The 16,444-nt window shown below is 37.1% G+C and overlaps 1 protein-coding gene and 1 pseudogene across 1 annotated transcript in view; both read right to left on the reverse strand.

Moving 5' to 3' along the window:
- LOC102185671 (CUB and sushi domain-containing protein 3) overlaps positions 1-16,444 on the reverse strand; it is a 195,795-nt gene that overhangs the window by 21,658 nt on the left and 157,693 nt on the right. The gene's annotated exons all lie outside the window — the stretch shown is intronic.
- On the reverse strand, positions 7,404-8,753 carry LOC108637471 (annotated as a pseudogene).

Raw genomic sequence — 16,444 nt, forward strand, 5'->3', positions numbered from 1 at the left:
CGAATGAGAAGTGAAAGTGAAATTGCTCAGTCGTGTCCGACTCTTCACAACCCCATGGACTGTAGCTCACCAGGCTCCTCCATCCATGGCATTTTCCAGGCAAGAATACTGGAGTGGGTTGCCATTGCCTTCTCCATAAATATCCCCAATTAAATGGACTGGCTTCACTTTTAGAAAAAAAAAGTTATATTGTGGGAACAAGAAGTTTATGAGTTCATATAAGAGATATTCATACAAAAAAAATAATAGCTCTTGTACATGTACACACACACAGAATCAAATTTTCATGTAAATGAAATGTTAATTATAAAAGTGTCTCCCCTAAGATATATTCTATAACACATTTACATAACATGTTTTTATGTTGACATTTTCTATTCTACACAGGTTTCAAAACAAACAAGATTTGATGTCAGCATAGTTTATTTAAATGAGCTTATAAAGGAATGTAAAAATTTAAGGGTAGAAGTATATTTCTTTCCTGTTTATAATCCACACAAACTATGATAAAGGAGACTTTTCAGTGATTATGTTATATTGATACCCATGTGATATAACAGAGTAAATGACCCAGAAAGGTCACAACATTTCACATTACATAATGTTTCATATAATGCCCAACAACACATTACATCTCATCACCTTACAAAAAGCTCTCAATGGAATGTTCTCATGAAATGATTTATTTTTAACGTTTAGATATAACTAGTTATCTCTGGAGGAAACAAAAACAAGGATGCTTTACTAAGGAAATTACCCTCAATTTTAAAGGAAATTAAAAAAAATTAAGTAAGATAGTCAAAGCATATTCTGCTAAAATAAGGTAAGTAGGTTTATACATCTTAGAAGTCATACATGTAAATAATAATGAATAAATCTGATTTGCATGGTATATATTATATTCAGTTGATGAGAGGAAAAGTAAAATAAAAAGAAATATCAGTCTATTCTGTAAACCTTTAAATCTATTAAATTTAAGACATGCAGATATACTGTTTGAAACATTTGTATTATATACTGCATATTTAGTAACCTATGTAAATAAATTATGTATGGTTGGTGATCTGATTTATAAGCTTGCCAGCAGAGTTCAGAGGCAATGGATCAGAAACAAAAGACTGCCTTATCTTAAATAAGAAAATGTCATTAAAGAATTAGTCAACTTTCTCAGTGATGTAAACATCATAAATGTCAAAGCCAGAATAAGTTCATACCAAGCTTACAGAGTAGTGCTAAAAATTAAAAAAGCATATAAAAAATATAATGCTCCATCCTTCCCTTCCCCCACTGTGTCCACAAGTCTGTTCTCTGTATGTCTGTATCTCTAATCCTGCCCTGCAAATAATTTCAGCAGTACCATTTTCTAGATTTCCATATATATGCATTAATACACGATATTTGTTTTTCTGTTTCTGACCCATGCCACTGGAATGAATTGAGATAGTAGCAACGAAACATATACATTACCATAAGTAAAACAGACAGCTAATGAGAAGTTGCTATATAACACAGCCAGCTCAACCTGGCGCTCTGTGACAACCTAGAGGGGTTGGATGGGGTGGAAAGTGAGAGGGATATTCAAGAACGGGGAGCATATGTATACTTATGGCTGATTCACACTGTTGCATGGCAAAAGTCAGCACAACATTGTAAAGCAATTGTCTTCCAAAAAAAATAAATTTTAAAGAGAACATATATGTTCATATCTATAATACATTTAAGATTTTCCAATTTAAAAGAGTATTTGCAGATTATAGACTTGTGCTCAGTAAATAACTGTTCCCTTATGATTGTCTAGAGGGCAAGTCAATTTAATAGGTATCCATTAAGTTATTTAATATAAAGTATTAGGCATGAGAATCAATTTAACATCTCACAGATGTCAAAATACTTTATTTAGAGATCTATCATCTATTCTCTCAATTTACAATATAAGATAGAATTAAACATTCTAGAAACACAAGCTGGAATCAAGATTGCCGGGAGAAATATCAATCACCTCAGATATGCAGATGACACCACCCTTATGGAAGAAAGTGAAGAAGAACTAAAAAGCCTCTTGATGAAAGTGAAAGAGGAGAGTGAAAAAGTTGGCTTAAAGCTCAACATTCAGAAAACGAGGATCATGGCATCCGGTCCCATCACTTCATGGGAAATAGATGGGGAAACAGTGGAAACAGTGTAAGACTTTATTTTTGGGGGCTCCAAAATCACTGCAGATGGTGATTGCAGCCATGAAATTAAAAGCCGCTTACTGCTTGAAAGAAAAGTTATGACCAACCTAGATAGCATATTCAAAAGCAGAGACATTGCTTTGCCGACTAAGGTCCATCTAGAGTCAGACACGACTGAGCGACTTCACTTTCACTTTTCACTTTCATGCACTGGAGAAGGAAATGGCAACCCACTCCAGTGTTCTTGCCTGGAGAATTCCAGGGACAAGGGAGCCTGGTGGGCTGCCGTCTATGGGGTAGCACAGAGTCGGACACGACTGAATCAACTTAGCAGCAGCAGCAGCAGTCAAGGCTATGATTTTTCCTGCGGTCACGTATGGATGTGAGAGTTGGACTGTGAAGAAGGCTGAGCACCGAAGAATTGATGCTTTTGAACTGTGGTGTTGGAGAAGACTCTTGAGAGTCCCTTGGACTGCAAGGAGATCCAACCAGTCCATTCTGAAGGAGATCAGCCCCAGGATTTCTTTGGAAAGAATGATGCTGAAGCTGAAACTCCAGTACTTTGGCCACCTCATGCGAAGAGTTGACTCATTGGTAAAGACTCTGATGCTGAGAGAGATTGGGGGCAGGAGGAGAAGGGGACGACAGAGGATGAGATGGCTGGATGGCATCACTGACTCAATGGACGTGAGTCTGAGTGAACTCCGGGAGTTGGTGATGGACAGGGAGGCCTGGCGTGCTGCGATTCATGGTCTCGCAAAGAGTTAGATATGACTGAGCGACTGAACTGAACTGAACTGAATTTTTCAGCAATTTAGAATTCTGCAAGAATGAAGCTTCCACATCTAGCAGTAGTGATGTATATAACATCTGATGGAAGAAAATGGTAAACAAGAGTTGCGAGCTGAGGTTATTCCCAAATTTTCATCTTCAATTTTTTTTTTCAAGTTTAGAAAAGCTTCAACATTACAAGTATAAAGCACTCTAATAATTTTCCGAAGACATACTCAAAATGAAGTAGTCCTTTTAAAGGTGATGTTTTGCAAAGTAAATGCTATATACTTCTGACACTGAAAAATACACTCTTGGTATGGTTGGTTACATTAGCCTGGAAGGCTCAGAGTCATTTCATTCTTTCTGCTGTATTCAGTGAGAAAAGTGCATAGTCTAGATAGATAAACTACTTCCCACTCCACCTCTGCTATCCAAATGAGGTAATTTTGTAAACAAACTTCCTAAGATTACCACAATACCCTGCTGCTGCTAAGTCACCTCAGTTGTTTCCAACTCTGTGCGACCCCATATACCGCAGCCCACCAGACTGCAATTCCTGTGATTCTCCAGGCAAGAATACTGGAGTGAGTTGCCATTTCCTTCTCCAGTGCATGAAAGTGAAAAATGAAAGTGAAGTCATTCAGTCATGTCCAACTCTTCAGGACCCCATGGACTGTAGCCTACCAGGCTCCTCCATCCATGGGATTTCCCAGGCAAGAGTACTGGAGTGGGGTGCCATTGCCTTCTCCAACAATACTCTGGATATCTGTCAAAGAATATATGCAGTTCAAGTTCTCCCATTATATCAAAAATAAAACACTTCTATAGAGATTTTATATTATTTTTGTTAAAGAACTAAGATGAATTATTTTTTCCAAAGAGCTCTATCTGCAAATTCCTAAATTTTACTCTCTTCAAATCTTCTTGTTACTCGACTTTACACATGAAAGTTTCACGCAAATAATTTATAAGCAGATATTTATTGGCCACCTTCTATTTCCATATGTATAATGCAAATTTATGTTAGAAGAATTTGAAAATCTTGTATATTAACTTCAAAGAAAATTCTGTGTTTGTGAAAACACTAAAAACCAAATTGGCCACTGAACTATACTATAATTTCCTGAAGGCTGAGTCTTCATTTGAAATTTAGTGTTTATAGCAAAAGCACATAACAAGTGTTCAGTAAATGTATATTGAATTACATTAAGGGTCAACACCTAAACTTCAAGAAAAAGCAACCGATTTTTTCTCATCAAGGAAAAGAGAAAGTGTGATAATATTATATGTCAGTAAAAAAAAATGGTGAAAAGAGGGAATTTTTAAGGACTTCACTCTAAACTTACTTTCACATGAGAATTTAGAGATAGATTTTACTAGAAATATTTCTAGTAATTAAGCACAATTTACCTAAGTTACTTATAATAGGGTTGGGTATTATGACTACAACATAAATAGTCTACATTGCCACAATTCAAAACTATAAGTAAGGTGAAAAGACAGCCTTCTGAATGGGAGAAAACAATAGCAAATGAAGCAACTGACAAACAACTAATCTCAAAAGTATACAAGCAACTTATGCAACTCAACTCCAGAAAAATAAACGACCCAATCAAAAAATGGGCCAAAGAACTAAATAGCATTTCTCCAAAGAAGACATACGGATGGCTAACAAACACATGAAAAGATGCTCAACATCACTCATTATCAGAGAAATGCAAATCAAGACCACCATGAGGTACCATTTCACACCAGTCAGAATGGCTGCAATCCAAAAGTCTATAAGAAATAAATGCTGGAGAAGGTGTGGAGAAAAGGGAACCTTCTTACACTGTTGGTGGGAATGCAAACTAGTACAGCCACTATGGAGAACAGTGTGGAGATTCCTTTAAAAATTGCAAATAGAGCTGCCTTATGACCTAGCAATCCCACTGCTGGGCATACACACCAAGGAAACCAGAACTGAAAGACACACATGTACCCAATGTTCATTACACCACTGTTTATAATAGCCAGGACATGGAAGCAACCTAGATGTCCATCAGCAGATGAATGGATGAGAAAGCTGTGGTACATATACACAATGGAGTATTACTCAGCCATTAAAAAGAATACATTTGAATCAGTTCTGATGAGATGGATGAAACTGGAGCCGATTATACAGAGTGAAGTAAGCCAGAAAGAAAAACACCAATACAGTATACTGACACATATATACGGAATTTAGAAAGATGGTAATGATAACCCTGTATGCGAGACAGCAAAAGAGACACAGATGTATAGAACGGACTTTTGGACTCTGAGGGAGAGGGAGAGGGTGTGATGATTTGGGAGAACGGCATTGAAACATGTATACTATCATGTAAGAAACGAAGTGCCAATCTATGTTCGATACAGGATACAGGATGCTTGGGGCTGGTGCATGGGGATGATCCAGAGAGATGATATGGGGTGGGAGGTGGGAGGGGGATTCAGGATTGGGAGCTTGTATACACCCGTGATGGATTCATGTCAATGTATGGCAAAACCAATACAGTATTGTAAAGTAAAATAAAGTAAAAAATAAAATAAAATAAAATAAAATAAAAATAAAAATAGATTGAGAAACCTGGAAAAAAAAAAGGAGGTTTAAAAGCCATTTACCTGAATCAAGTTGGAACAGATTAACAATAAAAATTTTTCAGGTATATTATATTAAAATATTATTAAATAATATTCATTTTTACTCAGTATATAAAATATTTACTTTCAGTCAAGTTATTTACACTCTTATTGAGACATCCCACAACTAGCATGCTCTCTTTTCCTGCAGCTCCATTTCTCTGCTTCTCCTCAAAATGACTCTTGGAAAGAACTCTCTGAACATACTTTTTTCATTTGTTGTCTAACTTTTCCTCTTTAACCCATTCTAGATGAGCTTCCATTCCAGGGGGAATAGAAGGGCTTTACTTAAATGGCTTTAGAGGTACACCAAGATTCTAGCACTTAGTAGTCCTTTCGGAGAAGGCAATGGCACCCCACTCCAGTACTCTTGCCTGGAAAATCCCATGGACAGAGAAGCCTGGTAGGCTTCAGTCCATGGGGTCGCTAAGGGTCAGACACGACTGAGTGACTTCACTTTCACTTTTCACTTTCATGCATTAGAGAAGGAAATGGCAACCCACTCCAGTGTTCTTGCCTTGAGAATCCCAGGGACGGAGGAGCCTAGTGGGCTGCCATCTATGGGGTCGCAAAGAGTTGGACACGACTGAAGCGACTTAGCAGCAGCAGCAGCAGTAATCTTTTATCCTGGAATGCCTTCTCCAATGTACCTGCAAGGCTCTCCCCTTCACTCTCCCTACCACACCTTCTTGGTATAAACGCTGAACACTATGTCTAAAATTTTATCTCCTCACTGCTCTGTCATTTTTCCCTGTTTTCCTTTTCTTCATAAACTTATAACCCATAATATAGTTTATATTTTATTTAAATGTCTTTATCTATTATACCAACATTATGTTTCATATACCTCTTATCACCCTCATTACAGTTTCCGGCAACAAAAATTCAACAAGCTGAACTTCAAGATTGTCAAAATCCCTTCTCATCCTAATATTCTCAACCCCTCAGTATCAATGCAGTTTTCCCATGACTCTTTTGAGAAGCAGTATGTGTTGTCCTAGGAGAGCTTGAGCTTTTACAGATAATTAAGAAGAAAAATACTTCCAAACATCACAAGGTTAATATCTCTCATGGAGTATCACAGAGGGTGCAGCAGACCTCTGAAAATCCACCAAAATTAAATCCAGAGCAGAGGAAACAGTGTTTGGGGGACACAATGCTTATGCTCAGAAAAACCAAGTGGCAGCAGTCATCAGTGCAGAAGATCAAAACACTGCTATGTGTCATTAACAGGGAAAAAGTTCAATGACAGCAGAAACAAAGGCAGCAGTTGGACATCATGGAGCAGTGTACCAAAGCAGAACCTAAAGCAACAATCCCATTGTCCATGTCCAAGTGCTGCCTGTTTTTCAATGCTACCTACTATATCCAAATTTTCTACTCAACATCCCCACTTGGGTTTCAAATAGGTGTCTTAAACTCAAACTCTGAATCAGAATTTTTTTTAAGATATTTGAAATACAATTTTATTCTGATTCAAAACAAAAAGGAATGGGAATGACAAAAACAAGATTCCACCTCTCAATATGTCATGTGACTACAGAAGTCTTATATTTGAAACTCAAAGAAGAAACAACTGTTCTGAAACACCTAAATATGCAGATCGAAGCAATGAAGATATTTTTTTAACTGCCATATTCACTCCAAAACCCATCCATCTCCTTCAGCATCCAAAGATGAAGCACATGTTCTGCTTCCCTATATAATAAAATGGCAAACACACTGTACCACTGATATTACAGGACAGTTGCCTATAATATTTGACTTCAGATGTTGGGCCCCAGCTTCACTTTCTCACAGGAAAGCATCTGTCTGAGCAACCTCTAAATTGTGCTTGTACTGCCGCTGCCAAGGCTGGCTCCCTGACCACCTCTGGTGGGATGAGAGTAGGCATGGCAACAAATTCCAAGTTAGGGTCTCTGATCAGTTTTCTAGCAAGACAGAGGAAGGGCTTTTCAAAGTTTTAGTTACTTTTGGCAGAAATGTCATAGTACCTAAGATTCTTCTTTCTGTGGAAGACAACTTGACTTTGCCTTAATCTTTTGGTCCTTAATATCCACTTTGTTGCCACACAACACAATGGGGATGTTCTCATACACTCCTATTAGATGTCTATGCCAGTTAGGCATATTCTTGTACATAACTCGATGTTACATCAAACATAATAATGACACACTGAGCTTGGATATAAGAGCCAACTCTCAGTTCACCAAATTTTTCCTGACCAGCTGTATCCCATACATTGAACTTAATTGGTCCTCTGTTGGTATGGAGCACAAAGAGATGGACCTCAACAATTTACTTCTCAAATTCACCAGTCAGATGATCTTGCACGAATGTATTCTTTCAGTATCATCAGCACCAACCAATACAAGTTTGAACTGAACTTGGAGTTCTCCTTGGGCAGTAATCTCTTGATGTTACACAGGCCGGGTCCCAGTGCCCTAAGGGCCTCTGCAGCTGGGGAGGGGAGGAGGTCTTCCAGAGGACCTGCGAAATCATCTCCTCAAGGTTGCTGCCCACTGCAGCCGCTGGGAACCCCACCACCACACCCACCCCAACGCCCCTGCCCCAGCCCCTCTCCAACTCAGAATTTTTAATGTCCTCTTCACAAGTATGTCTTTCCTCTATTCTTAAGTGTGTGTGTGCATCCTCAGTCACTTCAGTCATGTCTGACTCTTTGCAACTGACTCTAGCAACTGTAGCCTGCCAGGCTCCTCTGTCTATAAAATTTCCCAGGCAAGGATACTAGTTTGTCAGTTCCTTCTCCAGGGGATCTTCCAAGTCTCCTGCTTCTCCTGAATCACAGGCAGATTCTCTAACACTGAGCCACCACTGGGGAAACCCCTATTCCACAATACATCACATCAAATGGCACCATCACTCATGAGTCTGTCAAACGTTTAAGTGTCATCTTTTCTCTATTCTCCTTACTCCCAGAATCCCAATGAATTTGCAAATCTTCTGCCTCTAAAATCCATCCTAAATTTGTTCATTTTTTTAAAATTTCTGCTCTTATGATAACAGACAGGTGCCCATGTTCTCACACAGATGATGCAGTAGTCCTTTTTTTTTGATTCTACCAAGCATTCTTACTAACTGCTTCTTATCCAGCTGCCAAAGCATTCTTTTTCCAACCGACATGTCACTACCAAGCTTTACTTTTCATTAACCTTGAATTAAATTTTGACTCCTTACTCAGTCCTCAGAAGGCCTAGAATTTCTGGTCTTGGTCCACCCTTCTCACTCATCTCATACAAAGCAACTTTACCTTCACCACACTTTAGTCGCACTGTTTCTTTTTCCTTAAACATGGGAAATTATTTGCCATCACAGGGCCTTTGCACTTAACATTTGCTGAGCTTGAATGCCATTTCCCCAGGTGGTCCTCTGGGGAATTCAGTCCTCAAATATAACTATACTGGGCTTCCCAAGTGGCACAGTGGTAAAAAATCTGTCTGCCAATGCAGGAAACACAGGAGACTTGGAAGATCCCCTGGAGTAGGAAAAGGGAACCCACTGCAGTATTCTTGCCTGGAGAATGCCATGGACAGAGGAGCCTGGCGGGATACTGTCCAAGGGGTCACAAAGAGTGCGACATGACTGAGCACATGGGCACGCACATGATTGTAGTTGGTTGACCTGTAACACACCCTCCCCACTCTAGCACATTATGCTACTTTAATATTTACATTTTTTCTGCTTTTGAAGCTGTTTCCTTTATTTATTAATGTAGTAATTTCAGAAGCCCTTCCTTTGAAACATCAAATCCAAGCAAGCAGAGAGCTTGTCTATCTTTATCATCGATCTTAGAACTGCATAGTAGTATAGAATCCAATTTAAACAATTTTCTTAAAACTGAACTGAATAGAAACTTTAACATCAATTTATACTTTAAAAAGAAAATTTAGGTCTTTTTTTTCCACTCAAGAAAAGGTATATTCCCCAGGCAATCTGTGACAACAAAGTGAGATTGTCTCTAACCTAAAAGTTACTAGATGATGGATTTATAACAACTCATAAATAATATTTAAGAACTTGAATTTGGGTCATATAATCATCATGTATTATTACTCAAATCATAAATTAGAAAAGACACAATCAATTTATCAATGAATAATTTTATTTAAATATCCATGAGAGAATTTTCAGTTATAATATTAATAAATATGAAAGAAAATATCTACACATGAAGCCAACCAAGAATCCAAAGTTCCATAACTAGAATAAAAGTTTTTAAAATTGTATCCTCCTACATACATATATAATAACTACTTCAAAACAACTACTATCGCCAGTCCATGTCTGACGTAGGGTGCAGCATGCTTGGGGCTGGTACATGGGGATGACCCAGAGAGATGTTGTGGGGAGGGAGGTGGGAGGGGGGTTCATGTTTGGGAACGCATGTAAGAATTAAAGATTTTAAAATTTAAAAAATAAAAAAAAATTAAAAAAAAAAAAACCAACTACTACTGTTAAATGCAGAGAAGTGAATAGAATTAAGTAATTCAAGACTGAGTATGTAGGATATGAAATTTTAAAAAATAAAACAGCGTGGTCTTTGGTTGATAGCTGAAGTAATGAACTAAATAGTACTACACATTTTGTCAACATGTCATAAGCAAAAACTTAACAAAATTTCCTCATTTTGTTTTTCCTATTATGGAATCACTAAACAAAGCTGAGCTTTTTTTACCTATTAAGTAGAATATTTTAATAATTTGATAGAGATTTTTTTGAACCCACTGTCACAAAAATAAACAGTTTTATTGATACGGAAATACTGTGGTTAAAATACTAAAATTCCATTGAAAATTCATATAATTGGGTACACAGTTTCTCTGAAGTAAATTTCATCATATTTTAGCAGGAAAACTTGAAAATAATGATATAATTTATTTGTTTTTATTATTTTTAATTAGTAAACTAATTTCCTCTGAAATACTAGCTAGTTTAGAACACCAGATATTCTGTGTTCCATTAGTATATGGCCTGAACTTTAAATATTTCCAGTTAAAATTTTAACGAAACAGTTATACTTTAAATAAAATTCAAGCATAATATTATATGAATAGACTAGACTAGTAACAAATAACTTTACTGTTTCAAGGGCTTTAAATAGCCAAAGTTTATTCTCAGTCACACAAATTCTCTTCCTGGTTCTAGGTGAATCTTTTAGATGTCTGTCTTTGATTGCTTTTTCTCTCAAACCAACAAGGAAAAAAAGTAACCTCTAATCCAGAATAACAGAGAGAAATATTGGAAATAAAGCTGTCTAGTTAAGTTCAGTTTGTCTAATATTGACATATGATCTAGAATATGTAAATTTAGCTGTTTCAATTCAAATATCAATGCTAAAAACATGCATAACTAAAATTATATGCTTAAAGATGCTGAGTTGATTAAAAAATAACATTGACATATTTATATTACAATTTTATGGTCAAATGTTCCCTTAGGCATTATTTCTACTTTAATTAAACTGATTTTATAAATCTAAAGAAGCAGCTTCCCTAGTGATACCTAAAATCCAGTGTCTTCTTATGGCTTCACTTATTTGAAAATACTAAATAAGCCAAAAGTTACACTTTTTCTCTATGGTTGGTTTTTTATTTAAAAATTTAATGCTATGTACAAAAAAATTCTATACAATGAAATAGAGTTTTTTTTTTTAATTAAAGCACACTGGAGATAATATAGACTTCAATAAATGACTCAGAGGCATTCTCAAATAATAACTAACAAATTACATTATAGCTACCATAACAAAAGGTAAGGAGAGTTGTAATCACCTGGAAATTAGAAAATTTATTCAAGAAATTACATAATGCAACATTAATGCTTTACAATACAGCACAGAGTCTACTTATGACTCCCCAGAGACATTCATAATGGTTAAAAATTTAAATAGTTTAGGTATTAACAGTAAAAGCACAAAGGTTCATCTCTCTAGGTAACTCAAAGCAAACTAGATAATTTTATTTTGTGTCAGATTCTATCTAATTTGTGGTTATAACCCCACATTTTTATTCTCATCACTGCATGAAACAAAATACATCAGATTTGTATTTTGAGACATAAATACAGCACTTGGCAAATGGAAAGATTTGTTTCTGATTTGGCATCATTCAGAACTGTCTGATCATCATGCCCTGATAATAGCTATCCTTCAATTATTGCATCCTACATCCATAATCAATCATCAGTCTACCCATTTCTCCTCCTACTTTATAGATACTGCCTTTGTTACAATAAATACATAAATTAGATACAATTTTCCCTGCTGCTGTTTTTGCTAACTACTAATTGACTGAAAGAAAACTACTACTTAAAATTGCATTTGAAATCCCTTTGTCCCTTATTAAATTTTAAAAGTGGCTACTGGCTGAAATGAGAAAAAAAAAAAAAAGAACCTAAGATAGTAGATATATGGAAGATGTGATATTACTTGCTAACTAACTTGAATTTTTGAACCATGAATCACTTTGGAAACATCAGTTATTCTTTAAAAGGTCTGACATACAGAGAACAAAGAGAGAAACGGATTTAGATCCGGGGTTTCACCTTTGCTTCCAGGTTTCTATTGGCAACATTTACACTGAAAACAGAAACAGGAATTTTCTTTTCTTTTTTTTTTAATTTTTATTTTTACTTTATTTTACTTTACAATACTGTATTGGTTTTGTCATACATTGACATGAATCCACCATGGGTGTACATGTGATCCCAAACATGAACCCCCCTCCCACCTTCCTCCCCACAACATCCCTTTGGGTCATCCCCGTGCACCAGCCCCAAGCATCCTGTATCCTGTATCGGAAATAGACTGGTGATTTGATTCTTACATGATAGTATACATGTTTCAATGCCATTCTCCCAAATCATCACACCCTCTCCCTCTCCCTCTGAGTCCAAAAGTCCGCTCTACACATCTGTGTCTTTTTTGCTGTCTTGCATACAGGGTCATCATTGCCATCTTTCTAAATTCCATATATATGTGTTAGTATACTGTATTGGTGTTTTTCTTTCTGGCTTACTTCACTCTGTATAATCGGCTCCAGTTTCATCCATCTCATCAGAACTGATTCCAATGTATTCTTTTTTAATGGCTGAGTAATACTCCATTGTGTATATGTACCACAGCCTTCTTATCCATTCACCTGCTGATGGACATCTAGGTTGTTTCCATGTCCTGGCTATTATAAACAGTGCTGCGATGAACATTGGGGTACATGTGTCTCTTTCAATTCTGGTTTCCTCGGTGTGTATGCCCAGCAGTGGGATTGCTGGGTCATATGGCAGTTCTATTTGCAATTTTTTAAGGAATCTCCACACTGTTCTCCATAGTGGTTGTACTAGTTTGCATTCCCACCAACAGTATAGGAGGGTTCCCTTTTCTCCACACCCTCTCCAGCATTTATTGCTTGCAGATTTTTGGATCGCAGCCATTCTGACTGGTGTGAAATGGTACCTCATTGTGATTTTGATTTGCATTTCTCTGATAATGAGTGATGTTGAGCATCTTTTCATGTGTTTGTTAGCCATCCGTATGTCTTCTTTGGAGAAATGTCTATTTAGTTCTTTGGCCCATTTTTTGATTGGGTCGTTTATTTTTCTGGAGTTGAGTTGCATAAGTTGCTTGTATATTTTTGAGATTAGCTGTTTGTCAGTTGTTTCATTTGCTATTATTTTCTCCCATTCAGAAGGCTGTCTTTTCACCTTGCTTATATTTTCCTTTGTTGTGCAGAAGCTTTTAATTTTAATTAGATCCCATTTGTTTACTTTTGCTTTTATTTCCAGAATTCTGGGAGGTGGATCATAAAGGATCCTGCTGTGACTTATGTCGGACAGCGTTTTGCCTATGTTCTCCTCTAGGAGTTTTATAGTTTCTGGTCTTACATTTAAATCTTTAATCCATTTTGAGTTTATTTTCATGTGCAGTGTTAGAAGGTGATCTAATTTCATAGTGAAAATGAGTATACGACCCAAAGCAATTTACAAATTCAATGCAATCCCTATCAAGCTACCAGCAATATTTTTCACAGAACTAGAACAAATAATTTCAAGATTTGTATGGAAATACAAAAAACCTCGAATTGCCAAAGCAATCTTGAGAAAGAAGAATGGAACTGGAGGAATCAACTTGCCTGACTTCAGGCTCTACTACAAAGCCACAGTCATCAAGACAGTATGGTACTGGCACAAAGACAGACATGTAGATCAATGGAACAAAATAGAAAGCCCAGAGATAAATCCACACACATATGGACACCTTATCTTTGACAAAGGAGGCAAGAATATACAATGGAGTAAAGACAATCTCTTTAACAAGTGGTTCTGGGAAAACTGGTCAACCACTTATAAAAGAATGAAACTAGATCACTTTCTAACACCACACACGAAAATAAACTCAAAAGGAATTTTCTATTTGAACTGCAGAGGAAAGCAGAAGACATATCTGGGAAGTAGTTAGGGACTCTGCAGAAGATAGAGTCAAATGTAACACTTTTTTGCTTTTAATAAGATTTACAAGTTAATTAAGGGTAATTAACCAAGCAATAGGTTATAAAGACTACAGGGCCTTGTTTTCTTGCCAAGGTTTATGTGGGACTCAGAGCTGCAGATCCTTAACAGAATACCATAAACCTGAGCTTACTTAATTGGTTACAAAATAAAATTAACCACAGATAAAATTGTGATACTTCTCCTATTTATTTGCGCCTATTAAAATCTTAGCTTTTAAGCTACAGTAATCATATACTTCATAATAAGTACCATATATTATAAAAAAACATCATTATATTTGCTTTTTTTTTTAATGAACAAGGAAGAAAAAGAGATTGTAACAAATGACAATGCAAAAAATGTGCAGTTGCCCCCCTGGAACTCCAATATCTGCTTCTCTTCTCATCCATGAACCCATAACTGTTACTTCTTTTCATCTCTAGGACTGCTTCTCCTCAGTTCTTTTACAGTCTCCCATTTCCCTGCTGTCTAATGTTTGGAATCTTGTGCACACTATTCTTATATTTTGAAATGTACTCCCTCCCTGAAACATCTTTATTACTTCAGGGGTTTCTGCATCAGCTTTATGTACAGGATGAACTTTAGTGTCAAATAGACTGTACTAGAGTGTTGGACAGAGAAGGCAATGGCAACCCACTCCAGTACTTTTGCTTGGCAAATCCCGTGGACAGAGGAGCCTGATAGGCTGCAGTACATGGGGTCGCTGAGGGTCCGACATGACTGAGTGACTTCACTTTCACTTTTCACTTTCATGCACTGGAGAAGGAAATGGCAACCCACTTCAGTGTTCTTGCCTGAAGAATCCCAGGGATAGGGAAGCCTGGTGGGCTGCCATCATCTATGGGATCGGACAGAGTCGGACATGACTGAAGCGAGTTAGCAGTTAGCAGCAGAGTGTTGGAGGGACCATCATCCACATGGATACTAGTCATCTAACACAACTGTTTGAATCACAATGCAGAGCAAATTTGTCAGTTTGAGAATTAAGTCCTAGGTGAGGTTCTAGGAATTAGAGTAGGAAAGGAAATATGAGGCAGAGACAGAAAACAAACAAACTGATAGTTTCCTATAGTTTGGAATTGATGGGGAAGAAACAGATGGGATTAATGTTCATACATTTCAAATGGACTTTTCACAAAAAGTTATTTTAATTTTAAGCAACTGGTTTCAGCTCAGTTCAGTTCAGTCACTCAGTCGTGTCTGACTCTTTGCGACCCCATGAATCGCACCATGCCAGGCCTCCCTGTCCATCATCAACTCTTGGAGTTTACTCATGTCCATTGAGTCAGTGATGCCATCCAACCATCTTATCCACTGTTGTCCCCTTCTCCTACCTTCAATCTTTCCCAACATCAGGGTCTTTTTAAATGAGTCAGCTCTTCTGATCAGGTGGCCAAAATACTGGCGTTTCAGCTTTAACATCAGTCCTTCCAGTGAACACCCAGGACCAATTTCCCTTAGGATGGACTGACTGGATCTCCTTGCAGTCCAAGGGATTCTCAAGAGTCTTCAACAACACAGTTCAAAAGCATCAATTCTTTGGCACTCAGCTTTCTTTATAGTCCAGCTCTCACATCCATACATGACCACTGGAAAAACCACAGCCTTGACTAGATGGACCTTTGTTGGCAAAGTAATGTCTCTGCTTTTTAATATGCTATCTAGGTTGCTCATAACTTTCCTTTCAAGGAGTAAGCATCTTTTAATTTCAAAGCTGCAATCACCATCTGCAGTGATTTTGGAGCCAAAAAAAAAAAAATAAAGTCAGCCACTATTTCTAATGTTTCCCCATTTATTTGCCATGAAGTGATGGGACTGGATGCCATGATCTTCGTTTTCTGAATGTTGAGCTTTAAGCCAACTTTTTCACTCTCCTCTTTCACTGTCATCAAGAGGCTCTTTAGTTTCTCTTCCCTTTCTGCCATAAGGGTGGTGTCATCTGCATATCTGAGGTGATTGATATTTTTCCCGGCAATCTTGATTCCAGCTTGTGCTTCTTCCAGCCCAGTGTTTCTCATTACATACTCTGCATATAAGTTAAATAAGCAGGGTGACAATATACAGCCTTGATGTACTCCTTATCCTATTTGGAACCAGTCTGTTGTTCCATGTCCAGTTCTAACTGTTGCTTCCTGACCTTCATACAGGTTTCTCAAGAGGCATGTCAGGGAATCTGGTATGCCCATCTCTTTCAGAATTTCCCACAGTTTATTGTGATCCACACAGTCAAAGGCTTCAGCATAGTCAATAAAGCAGAAATAGATGTTTTTCTGGAACTTTTGCTTTTTCAAACAACTGGTTTAGTTTTC

Source organism: Capra hircus, chromosome 14 (genome assembly GCF_001704415.2).
Source record: "Capra hircus breed San Clemente chromosome 14, ASM170441v1, whole genome shotgun sequence".
Lineage (NCBI taxonomy): Eukaryota > Metazoa > Chordata > Mammalia > Artiodactyla > Bovidae > Capra > Capra hircus.